Source organism: Haliotis rufescens, unplaced genomic scaffold (genome assembly GCF_023055435.1).
Source record: "Haliotis rufescens isolate VD_foot unplaced genomic scaffold, xgHalRufe1.0.p SCAF_4, whole genome shotgun sequence".
Lineage (NCBI taxonomy): Eukaryota > Metazoa > Mollusca > Gastropoda > Lepetellida > Haliotidae > Haliotis > Haliotis rufescens.
The window spans coordinates 46,378,771-46,392,234 of NW_025964112.1; the positions used below are offsets into that span (position 1 = coordinate 46,378,771).

The 13,464-nt window shown below is 39.7% G+C and overlaps 1 long non-coding RNA gene across 1 annotated transcript in view; it reads right to left on the reverse strand.

The window, feature by feature from the left end:
• Positions 1–13,258, reverse strand: part of LOC124152056 — a 90,570-nt gene extending 77,312 nt beyond the window's left edge. The window contains exon 1 of the long non-coding RNA XR_006863458.2: positions 12,810–13,258. This is a non-coding gene — a long non-coding RNA (uncharacterized LOC124152056). The remainder of the gene's footprint in view (positions 1–12,809) is intronic.
• Between the last annotated feature and the right edge of the window lie 206 nt (positions 13,259–13,464).

Below are 13,464 nucleotides of genomic sequence, written 5' to 3' on the forward strand. Positions count from 1 at the left end.
GCTAAAACTATTTTTAATTTCGATCGAAAGTGTGAAATATATTGCTAAATCTATGATAAAGAGAAGAAAATGTTTCCTATTGGGACTTGCTTTATTTGATTCTATAATCTGTTAATGGTCACCCAGGGTGGACATGATTAAGGCCTAATTCCTCAATCGATCATATTGTATTACTACTAACTGACCGGTCAGTTTGCAGGACTTTGTCCCTCGTCGCAATGCCCCTTCTTCATGACCATATTTTTGGGTTTAACGTGCAACATGATACTGTCATAATTTGGCTCATATGTTGAGGTACATTACCCTCTCAGACCATTCCAGTTGCACGAAGACATAAAACAGACAACACTTAAAACATTAAAATCATTCACACTGTAACTTAAGAAATGTTAAGCTAATGAAAATCTTGTGTTTCCCCATTAAATATATTTTCCAGATGGGCAAGAAAATTGTTTGTACTTTTATACACATTTTTTCACTTACAATTGTTTCGGTATGTTGATACAACGTGTTCAAATATTATTGAGAAATGTATTGAACATAATTTTGTTTTTAAAAGGTGTGAAACAATTTCAGCCTGACATAAAAATATAATCATTCATGTAAAAATCCATCTAATACAAATTCTTTTCCAATGCTTGTTATTTTTATTGATAAAGTTTTACTCATTCAGTTTGGGAAATGCTATGGATATTTCATCATTTGAAATGAATATTTCTGATATTTCATTTTTATCAAATTTATAAATATTGACGAATTTGTAAACATTGCATCGTCGGTATTCTCAATTACCTCATAATTTAACACAAAGGAATAATGCCAGCTGTTACATTAGGCATCGTTTTTATATATTTATAACACACTGCAAATCGTTATTATATTTATATTTGAAGAAAGCCTACCAGTTTAATCATCTAACCGATGCTCAATTTAGAATATTAAAATAAAGGGAACGCCCTATTTCGTTTAAAAAAGAAATATAAGACATGCATTTGATGGCAACTTTGCGACACATCAATAGCGTTATCCCAGCACTATTTTGTGCACATACGCCACACAACTAAGTAGTTATCTCACGTCATCCACGACTGCGGAAATAATCTGCCTTATAATAACGAAAAACCCTCAGACTTTTAACATCAGTAGTCACATCATTATTTCCTAAATTGAAGACAGCTGCTGAAACCTAAATTCGTTGGTAATTAAACACATGAAAATTCATGAAGGATTTACCTAAACCGGACCAAGATCGTCCTCCGTCCGCCTAACTTAAGTTGGCTTGAATTGTGATTTTAAAATTTGCCTATCGCCGTCTTTATCTCGGAGCAATCCTTGTTAGAATCCAGGACTGAATTCGTCCCGGTAATTAAATGTCTACCCCCTCCTCATAAACCTTTCGAGTCAGCGGTTAAAATCTAGCGAAGAGGTCTGGTTTCGACGATCGCGATTCGTTGGATCTCAAAGGTCACAGGTCACTGGAAAGGTCGTGATACTATTCTCTGGATAACCGGCTCTTATCTGACTGCGCCTTCTCGTTTTAAGCAGTGGAGAATGGACATTATTCATTTCGTTTTTGCGCCAAAGAAATTTCCTGAAAATCTATAATTTATATGAGACGGAGCCTTTACGATTATTCGGTTACTTCCTGTAAGCTGATAAAATTAATTGAGACACAGGTATTTCAAGTTATTCTCACCAAATAATTTATAAGATGAGCTACAAATTGTGTTTGGTAATTTGAACGATACATAATAATATAGATATAAATAATCAGCCTCTCATTTTATTATATTATTACGACTTTTTTCATACGTTAATAACATACACATGTGTACTTAGTATATGTAGTTATTATTTAGAAGTGTACTAACATAAAATATATGTGTATTTGATAATTCATATAATTATGATAAAATATTCTGTCAGAAATATTAGCACAATTCAGTTAGTTTTGTTTTGTTTATGTTCATGTTTATGTTAATAAAACCTGTAGCAAATGGTATCTGTCTGATTTGTTATATGCATAAGGTCCTGCTGCTTTTTTCTTGAGTCGATTAATAATTGACATGGGGAGTACTCATGAAATGTTTTTTTATTTATTCCACCCAATGCTATTTTCAGGATTTACAGGCATACAACAAAAAGTAACTTTTACAAATTTCGGCAATTTCCAGCGACAATCACATGGCGTTTTGCAACGCTAAATCGAATATGCACATACAAAAATGACAAAATACTTTTTAATTACCAGAAGAAAAAAACATTTAACTTAACAGAAAATGTAGATAATTTCAGAAATATTCTTTTCTATAAAATATACATGCAAGGTTTCCATAAACAATCTTGATAAGAGAATTTGAAAAACACGATGTCCTGGATTCAAAAGATTTTACAAGTTATCAGAAATCTTACAAAACGTTAATGTTCAAGATATTCTTTATACAGCGAGAAATAAAATGCCACCGTCTGCGAAGCCCTCCATAGTCGATCCCTGAAAATGACCCCGAAAATCCCCTTCAGCTAACATTACATCTCTCTCACGTAACTCTCCTTTAAGCCAAAGCAACAATCACTTTACAACTTCGCCCTGCTGCCTCTAGAATGATAAAGGACCCCACGAAATCCTCGTCCCCTATCCTGACAGCTACAAGTACAGGTAGATATTTATGGGAACAAGGGTCAAGGGACTGACTTCAAAGAGCTTTTGGGGACCCAAATTTGACCACTCCACAATGGTTAGAGACGGGGGATGGCTTTTTCTCCAAGAAGGCATCAATGGGTCGGTCTCTTTCATCTTGTAAGTATTCACAGCGGGCGCTGAGCGTTTTGGAACAATACACCCACCCCTCTTTGTACAATCTTATATTCGTCTCTGTGCCTTGCTGGCTGGAGTCAATACCGAACACGTCTGAATATCAAAAGACGATTATCACCCGTGACGCTTGTCCAATGAAACTTACAGAGCTCCCCTTTGACTCGCATTGGTTGTATTTGAATATCTCACACATTTCTCTCAATGGGAGTCTATGTTCTCCACCTGAATATTGGCCATGCTTCGCTGCTCGCCCCACATCAAGGAAGCACTCAATATGTAGTAATATTGGGACGCTCCGTATTATTTATCGTTTAACTGTCTCGCCGGAGGAAGACGGGGCTTGTTCCCTCGGTAGAAGTCAGAGACTGGCCCTTTATCATAATTAATACGTAAATAATTGGGCATTAAATCATCCATCTTTTGAAATGTGTGTGTCGACAAACCTTGCTACACATTGAATGACAAAATTGTCGCAGGTATATTCATGACCGAGGTTGTAGTTAACTCATCTGAGAGAACACATTTCATTGATACCTGTCTGTGATATGTTGGTGTATACTAGAAATAGATTCACTTTCATTTATTTATAAACCTATGTATGTGTGTACATACGAGTGATCTATATCCATGTTCCGAACGCTGACTCAGCAAATTCGCTCATGCTTGCTCAAAACACCAAACACTATAGCCATATAAATGTAACTAAATTTTAAATTTATGAATTCAGAATCTAAAAACAGAAAAAACAAAATGAAGCACCATTACATAAAAAAATTTAACATCATCATTGAAAAAAGTAAGACGAAACTAATCTTTCAAAACATATGTACATAGACAATTTCTCTGGTAGGTGACATTCCCACCCTATCTCCGACTCCCATCCCTCACCCCTCAACATATTAACTTTCTCAAGTAAGAAGAAACGACGTGGGTTCGATACCATACGATGACAAAACCAAATGCTTCTAATAGCTGTGTGTGTTTATTCTGTCTGAGCTCTGTGTAACGATCAAGGTCGGGGAGCACTAAACGGTTTATTTTTGTACGAGTTTTATTATAGTCATTCCGCAATAAAACCATCCTGCAGATGGGCGGTATTTCATTCACAAGTCAAATGACAAAACATCCTTGTTTTATGGCGCTCCCCAAAACACCAAAGCCATATAACATTGAAAACATTCACGCGGTAATGAAGTGAAATAAACATGGCAATTATGTTTAAGTAATATGTTATGAGGTCTCTGCCTCTATCGGGGATGCTTGGGATCGTGCATGGGATCGTGCATGGGATGAGTTATGAAAAATATTAATTAACTGTCGTGGAAAGGATGACGGAAATCACTCATACATGCCGCAATATTTGCTGCTTTGTCTCCATATTGAAATATTTTGTGATAATGATTTTGATACTTAACGAATTAGGAGCAATTACATTTAGAAGACACTGTGTGATGAATGTGTTAAGATTTCATAATGAGTCTGGACAGATATTACGTGAGAGAGATAGCATTTTTACTTTGTTTCCGCAATAAGATCTCTTTGTGAAGAAGTGAGAAAATATTGTACCTGAAATCGACACACTCTTAACTGAAATTAACACGTGCACATTTCACTGACGCTAGGCGATCAGCTGTTCAACACGTCATGGACAGCACAGATTCATCAAGGGAGGAACGTACAAAGAACAGTGGTGTAATTGACAACTTTGGTGTAAATATACCCTTTTGGAAACAGACAACGGAAGTCCAGTTACATGCAAGCTTTTGATTGATGTTATGTCAAATCACAAATTAGCATTGTAATCGACAGGAGACGGATTTGGATTTCTGCTACAATACTACCTATACAATAGTCATTTTATCTTCTAAGATTGTGGCTTTAAGGCCTGTCTCACTCCCACTGACGCCATCACCTTCCGGTATACACAGGAGAAGACAGTCATGTCACCCAAACCGAGTTCCACCTTCACGTGTAACAAATACCACAAGAATAAAACACACTGGTAATTATTGTGAATTGCTCTTTTAAATCCATCCGTCTCGAAAGACAAAAAGTCAAGAGACTGCCTATCAGCTGATTGTAATAGCGAACCCAAACCCTCCCCGAGGGACCGGTGTCGAGATGAAGATACAAGTGAATTCATTCATAGTAGCTGACGTTTTAACAAGTCGCTGTTGGGGATCCCCAAACTCGAATACACAAACCCTGAAATGGAAGAAATCTTTCTTTGACAGTAATCTGTAGCCAAAGCCTGTCTGGGTAGTGTTATGACTGTGACGTGTGTCAGTCCCACCCGATAAGGCGGGTGACTCTTCCATTGTCCGACAGTCTCCGTCTCGGCTCTACCCGGGGTACAGTTTCTCGTGAGACACCTATCAATGTAGACTATGATAGGGATACGTCTACCCGTGGTATGGATACCCGTTAAGACGCTTTTGTAACCCTTTGCCCGTTTCATGTCGCCATGTTGTTGAAGGATGTTTTTTTGTATCTCATTCTTACCAACACGAGGATACTGGATTCGTCTGTGAAGTGTGCTGATGGTCATGGATCAGACATCCACCACCATTCTACATCACCACCACATCCATCACCATCCCGCCTCACTAACACACCCATCACCATTTTGCCTCACTAACACACCCATCACCATCCTGCCTCACTAACACACCCATAACATCCACCTCACCCCCAAACCATCGCCACCCCATCTCACCCCCACACCCATCACCGCTCCTCCCATACAACTTCACCCCCATCACATCCCACCGCCTCACACAGCACCACCATTTCTCATCCCTACACCCATAACCATCAACCCCATTACCACCCCACTCGCATCACCACCCCACCTTAAACCAAAACCCACCACCACCTCACCTCAACCCCACTCCCATTACCATCCCCACCCATACCCCCACTCACCAACTCATCTGAACCCTACTCCCATCACCATCACCCCCCCCCACCCCCCCACACACCCATACTCCCATCACCACCCAACTCCCACACGTGTTACCACCTAACCTCAACCCCACTCCCACACCCATCACCACCCACTCCCACACTCATCACCAGCCCACCACACCCAGACCCCCACCTCCATCACCACCCAAACCCCACACCCATCACCACCACACTCCAACATCCATCACCACCCCACACCCACATCCAATCACCATCCCACTCCCACACCCATCACCACCCCACCCCCACCCCCATCGCAACCCCACTCCTACACCCATCACCATCCCAACCACACACCAATCACCACCCCACTACCACACCCATCACCACTACCACATCCATCACCACTACCACACCCATCACCACTCCCACACCCACACCCATCACCCCCCCAACTCAACCCCCATCACCACCCCACACCCACATCCACACACACCCATCACCTACCCTACCCCACACCCATCACCACTCCCACACCCACACCCATCACCACCCCAACTCCACCCACTTCGCCGCCCCACTCCCACACCCACACACACACACCCATCACCTACCCTACCCCACACCCACACCCACACCAATCACCTACCCTACCCCACACCCACATCCACACACACCCATCACCTACCCTACCCCACACCCATCACCACCTCACCTCACCTCACCTCACCTCACCTCACCTCACCTCACCTCAACCCCACACCCACATCCAACTTAGCCCTCACACTCATCACTATCCGTCCTCACCCCTCTCCCCATCTTAACCCCCCCCCCCCCCTCATCACCATCCCAATCACACACCAATCACCACCCCACTACCACACCCATCACCACTCCCACACCCATCACCACCCCACACCCATCACCACTCCCACACCCATCACCACCCCACACCCATCACCACCCCACACCCATCACCACCCCACACCCATCACCACCCCACACCCATCACCACCCCACACCCATCACCACCCCACACCCATCACCACCCCACACCCATCACCACCCCACACCCATCACCACCCCACACCCATCACCACCCAAAACCCACCCCCACCCCCATCACCTCCCCACACCCACACCCACACCAATCACCACCTCACCTCAACCCCACACCCACATCCCATTTAGCACTCACACTCATCACTATCCTTCCTCAACCCCTCACCCCACCTTAACCCCCCCTCATCACCCCCCCCCCCCCCCCCCCCGCATTTCACTCCCCTCGCCCGAACAATTCCCACTCCATATCACTCCCACATCCATCACCACACCCACACCCACACCCATTACCACCCCACCTCATCCTCACCTATCACACCCCACCTCAATCCTCAATAAATACCTGTATGAGTTCGCGGTGTCTGCCTGTCGTAGTGTAGCTTCTTACCCGAACATCGCATACAGGGCTCGACTCTTGAGTCAATCTGCAACAAGCCTATTATACGCCACTAAACCAAATCCTATATCAATAACACTCTTGCTCATCATCAACCGTGCACAGTCATCGTGATACAGCAATACAATCTACTACACACAAAGAATAGCGAACGCTGTGACCAATAAACGAAGCTGCAGGTAAATCATCTCAACTCGCAGTGATCACCCTCAACAGAAAGTCACCGAGAATTTCTTACACGAACATAACCCCCACAAACATCGTTACCTCGAAGTTCGAGGGACTATGGGTGGTATATCGAGTCAACAGTAATTCGAGACAAACAAAGTGTCCATGTAAACCATCGTTTCAAATGGATAATTGCCTTAAAAGATAAATTTAGTTATTTGAGTTTTTAGTTTCATTATAGCAGATGTCGTACACTGATTGCCACACAATTAATCACAGATGGGCTCGAAATTAATTTGTTTCAGGTTCCATTGTAGAAGATAATGTCCACAAAGAAATGCTTCTAATCAAGAAAGGGTCATCATTTAAACATTTACAAACAACCCTATTGTCTCTGGTACAGGAAAACGAAATCTCGAAACATTTTGTTTCTAATATGAAGATGATCATAAAGCACAAGCACGGAGAGGTATTACTTCGAGTTATCAAAACTTCGACATACCAAAACTTCGAGATAACAACACTTCGACAAATCCAGGATTAAACAATGTTAAACTGGAGTATCAGTCTAAGGCATGCCACTCGTGAGTGTGAGATAAAGATGGATGTTGACGGGAGAGGGACAGTTCTTGTTAATACACACACTGGTATGCCAAGTGGTATCTAATCTCGGTGAAAGACATCCATACCACTGGTATACCAGGTGAGCCCAGGCAGAATGTACATCTCACGAAGAGTCCAGTGACAGGTGATAGACTGCTGTGCTGCCAAGAAGGCGTTATCGTGGCATTTTACATGGGGAGAGAACACAACTGTATATTAACTTGCACGACAAGGTAACTCCTGTTTACTCGAAGATAACTGGTCCAATATGATTCCCCCGATTTTGTAAATACGAAAATGATATTTGAACAAATGGCAAATTTGGGATAACACTTTCTTAATAAAGTACAGATTATAGTACTTTGGGGGTTGATATAAACACCAAATGCAGTTAGGACTTGGGTGATTTCGAAATAAACGAAATTTCGAGATAAACGATTAGTGAAAAGAAATTCGACTGTCGAGTACGGATATAATGGGGACACGATTAGCGTAATTCAATTAAAGGTGTAAACTATAGTCGTGTCGGTCCGTCGACTGTATGCATTTTACTCAAAGATTTATTGAAAACGATCGAGTTTCCCTTACTTCAAGACAAGAGGAATGACGCTATTACATGGCAGGGCCTTCAAGAATTTCACTTGTCAAACAGATATATCGCCATTTTGTTAATTGAGTTCGTGGTAACGAGAGTTGGCTCTGCCATATACACTAAACTGGTCATAATAAAAGTATGGCATGTTATGCAAGGAGTACTGTATGTCTCACGTGATAGACAAATATACATTAATGATCATAAGCTAATTTCCTGTGTTACGTTGATTGGTTCGAATCCCAGATTCTCATGGACTGTGAACTTATTTTGCCAAAACTGTTTTTATAGAGTTTTGCGGGTGGGCACACGTCTATGACCCATGTCATTTTTTTTCTCTCTTACATACTCTACTCAAAAGAAGTAAGGAAGGAACACAATTTTCATTTTTGACTATACAGTAAACTGCGGTTATAACGAACACGCTTATAACGAACTTACGGATATAACGAACTTACTTTTTTGGTCCCGACTATTTGCTGTAGTTATGTTGTATATATGCTTATAACGAACTACGGTTATAACGAACTAAAATTAGTAGTCCCTTTGAGTTCGTTATAACCGTACTTTACTGTAGTTACTCTGTAGTTATGCTGTATATATGCTTATAACGAACTACGGTTATAGCGAACTAAAATTAGTAGTCCCTTTGAGTTCGTTATAACCGTACTTTACTGTAGTTACTCTGTCATGACACGAGTCTTATGAAAAAATCGACATGACAGATTAACGATGGTCATATGAAAAATCGGGTGTTCTTTTACTTCGTTTGAGTGGTATATAAAGCGTTTTTTTGTATAAACAGGTAGAATATAAGAATTATCTTAGGATAAGGGAATAGTTTTCACAAAGACAGTCAATCGTCCTTCTAATGCATCTAGTTTATTTTGGGCTGGAAAGTATACCCTGTGAGTACAAATGTTTACGACAGAGGATTCTCTGTGGAATATTGGAAATTAAAGTTTCGTAAACACCTGGTATCATGAATAACTTTATGATTCAGTTTTATTTTAATATCTACTGTGGCCGAGATATGAATATCCGCATGCCCGTAAGGAAATTGTTGTCCATATCAACAAACAATACATCGTTAAAGCAAACACTCACTCACTATATCATCATATATTTTACAGAGTATCACAACCGAATAATGCAACAATGAAAATAACTATATATACTACTCAACGTTTGAAAGACATTTCAGTTATTTCGTGACAGACGTATCCCTATCAAATATTGTGTAGTATATGATATACTGTTCACTTTGTGTTACGCTCAGGGTTAGAAAATATGGACACGCAGTTAATGAGTAGAAAAGTAACTTGATATTTTCCAGAGGTCATTTATTGAGTGGTCAGTGGTCATTGGGTGTCCACTTGAAATGAGACGGCATATGGGGATCTAAATTGGTTCTGTTAAGTAGTTGGAATCTATTGAAAATGTGTTAAATCCCGTGAACACTGTTCCTTCTAAAATAGGAAGGTAATACAATACTACAAAGCCAGTGACTTCAATACTAAGCGTATTTGAATACGGAAGCAATGCGTTTGGTCCAAACCATACACATCTTTTATGTCCCAATGTTATTTTGAGCAGTATTTTTTGTTGAACGCCCTTGGCTAAATTTGGTTGTCATAGATTTTTACAAGGCATACATTGACAAGAATTGAACATAAAGATTGTTGAAAGTTACTTTAAAGCAGATGTTTCACTTTTAAGATTATTTTTGAAATGATGTTTTTAAGGAAGCTACATCTATGTCTCTCCAAGTTGATTTGGAAATTGATAGGTGATATTTGTGGTATTCTACTGCATCCTGTCGTTAAGAATATCGTCTTAATTCACATACAGGAGTTTTTTATGTCGCACTCCAATTACACCGTATTAAAAAAAAACAGAAATAAGACACTAACATTTGAACAGTAACCAAAGAATAATTGTCCTTCATTAGTTTATTTGAAATAAGTGGTACATGATTTTTTAGATATTTTTAACCAGAAAACCCCTGTCTAATAAAAATGTTTGAAATTGAATCTGTTTACGTTCGAACATGTTTTTTGCTTCGAAAGCAAACGTTGCCTCTGAACTAGTTTCCCTTTGGGCCAAGACGAAAAGTTATAAAACCGAGCAAATAAACTGCCTCAGCCTCAAAATAACGTGCACATGTGTTGTTTTATCACGTCATGTAACCATTAGCATGCTCCCAAAGGCAGGTTTCAAACAATGGGTTTGATATTATTTACAGCATAAAGTGAAACAGTTCGTTCATTATAGCCTATTGCAGAGGCTGTTCGCACATTAAATGTGAACTTATGAAATATAACGGCCCATAACGGCCTATTAATGGTATTTAGCGCAATGAAAATCTGCTAAAATGTATTCGTTAGGATTTTGTGTCACAAAATTAGTATGTAATTTCATCTTTTTACTTTATGATAATTAGGAAAAACGTCATGACATTGTTATAACAAAAACAATGTTATTTCGACAGACTTTTGCTCTTACCTGGTGAGTAAGAGTGTTTTCTTTTCAATTTCTATTTAACAAATATCACATGAAATATTTAAATTCTTTTTTAACGCTTCATTTATGCCACATGTAAAGAAATTATCTTAATGTAGTACAACCATTAAATAAATACCCAACGTTCCATATCCGTTTAAAGCTTTCTCATTAATAATCGATCATGTTTTAATCGATAAATTGAAAGGCACTTATTCGTGTATTCTCGTAAAACATATATGACAAATAAAAGCTAGTATTTTTGTCATACTATGTGAGTACACTCCTGTTCTTGTAATGCTGGCAGAAAGTTCGAATTCAATTTTGATTCGTTATTCGAAATTTAAATTTAACTCTTCATTGAAAAGTTGATACACAACTCGTCCCATGTAGACACTGAACAGAAATAGCAATATGTTTGTGTTCATTCCAATAGGTCATTAGATTAGCACTATCGTTATTAGTGTCGTGACAAGTCTATGTTAATGTCATGATAATTGCATGAAATGTTATAATATGATAAATAAACATAACGCGATATACTCTGATTACACTCACACATCGATCTAAGCATGTATATAGAGTTAACAAACCGATAAGTTTCTATTTCATCAATCTATGTATGGATATCATGTATTAAATCAATTCCTTGGATTTAGCGTCCTTGTTTGTTTAGGCTAATCATGTTGTCATCGGCGAAATTTATTTGCCAATATCGAAAATTTAAAATAAATACAGCGATGAAATTCATGGATATTTTTTTCTCCGGTAATAGTGTTATTATGAATATGATGCTTGCTTCAGTATCATTTTACAAATTTAGACCAATAAGACATAAAAGGAAACAAAATGCGTAACACCGTGACATTTAACATTTGACATTTATTTTCATATTCTAAGGAATCTAAGACGAATGATCACAAATACAAAATAACTTTTAAGATTTAAATAAGTTATAAACTCCTAATGTAGTATTGACACTAAATCGTCACGCGACATTTAAATTGTAAAGTAAAATGCAATTAAACATTGATTCTTCTGAACAAGAGAATTTGTTAGTTAACAAAATATAGATCAACTACTCTCATAGATTTATATTATTTTCTCCTTACAACGTATAAATCATTCATACGCCAAAAATGTCAGTTAGTATTTCAAGGTACATAGGTATGCTGGCTGTGTGTCATAATGATAAATTCGGTGATAAATACGATAAAGGAAAAGCCCGTCGAGTACAGCCTAGATTGAATTTTCCTGTATCTAACATCAGCGTACAGAGATTGAATCTGAATATATACGTTCACTAACATCCGTTATGATAATTTCGTTCACACGTGGTAAGAGAATGAGGTCAGAAGATATTACTATAGGTGAAGTCGCGGACGAACTGGCCTGAACGAGACCCATTGTAACGTCCGCGGGGGGTGATGGTGGGGTGTCAAGTCGGGATTCACTTGGAAATGTTTGCGATGTTATTGAGTCCCGTAGTAGACGATACTTAAGTAAACTCGTTTGACCGACTGGCCACTTGACCGAACACAATTCAGTGAACAGATTCGCGATGCTCGGCAGCAGAATGGAGCGCGTCTTGTTCTATCGTCGGTAGAGCCACGAATGTTGACAGCGCGTGGCGTGTTTTCTTCGACCTTCGTCGGAGGTACAAGAGTGGAACTGTACAGTATCTCGCTCTGTCGATATCTCAAGCTGGTTTCTCCTCTCAATGCCGCCATTAACTATTCTGGAATCTGCTTCCATGCACTTACCCGTTTCTTTTAAGACTCCATGCCGATGAAGTCTTTCTTCGAGATCCACCGACGTACCAGAAATCGATAATCCATCAACCACACACGTTTCACCTTCTAATTCGCTCCCTATTCGCTTTAACACGTAATCCTGCTTTTAGAAAGCACACGGTGAAAATATACCCATCCATTCTTTATATAAAACTGGAAGGAGTTTTGTATTTTCCTAAATGCAAGAGATGGGAGCTATAACCTTCTGTGTTCAAGGCTTGTGAGACGGACACTGGGACAGGAATCATTGCCAGCCATATAGGCTTTCAAGGGCCATACATTTCGGCATAAATCTATGATTTAGTACCTATAACGTCAGAACAGGGCCGTAATTTTCCCCGATTCTGTGGTCACGTGACGTAATAGAGCCAATCCCGGCGGCACATTTAAACTCATAAAACTCAATGAAAGGGCAATTATCTGGCCGTCCCGAGCTTGGGGGAATGAGATAGCATGCTAGTTTGAGTCATGACCGAACTAGTTTCAACTGTATATATACCATGTGTCTTCCTCCGAGTTTAAAATTACACGGCTAGATTGCTATTCACAATGATCTGTCGCCGAGCAAGGTAATCCAATATTCACTTGAGGTGTCCTTGCACGGAGGCCGGGCGAAAATGACTTC